We start from the raw sequence: 253 nt of genomic DNA, 5'->3' as shown, positions 1-253 counted from the left end.
CAGCAGCCAGGTCCCCCCCCAGCCGCTCTCTCACTCCCCCTTCTCCACTATACCGGGGGAGAAAATATTTCAAAGGGCTTAAGGTTTGACATAAGGACAGGGAGATCACTTTCATTTACTGCCCTGGGCAAAACAGACTCAATTTGGGGGAAATTAATTACATTCATTAAGAGAACAATTCAGAGAGGAGTAGTGAGAAGTAAGAAAACCCAAGCAGATCTTAAAAAACAGAACACTTTCCCCCCATCCCTCC

The sequence above is a fragment of the Apaloderma vittatum genome, unplaced genomic scaffold (assembly GCF_000703405.1).
Source record: "Apaloderma vittatum isolate BGI_N311 unplaced genomic scaffold, ASM70340v1 scaffold15765, whole genome shotgun sequence".
NCBI lineage: Eukaryota > Metazoa > Chordata > Aves > Trogoniformes > Trogonidae > Apaloderma > Apaloderma vittatum.
The sequence above is the reverse complement of the archived record's forward strand: the minus strand, read 5'-3'. Positions refer to the sequence as shown.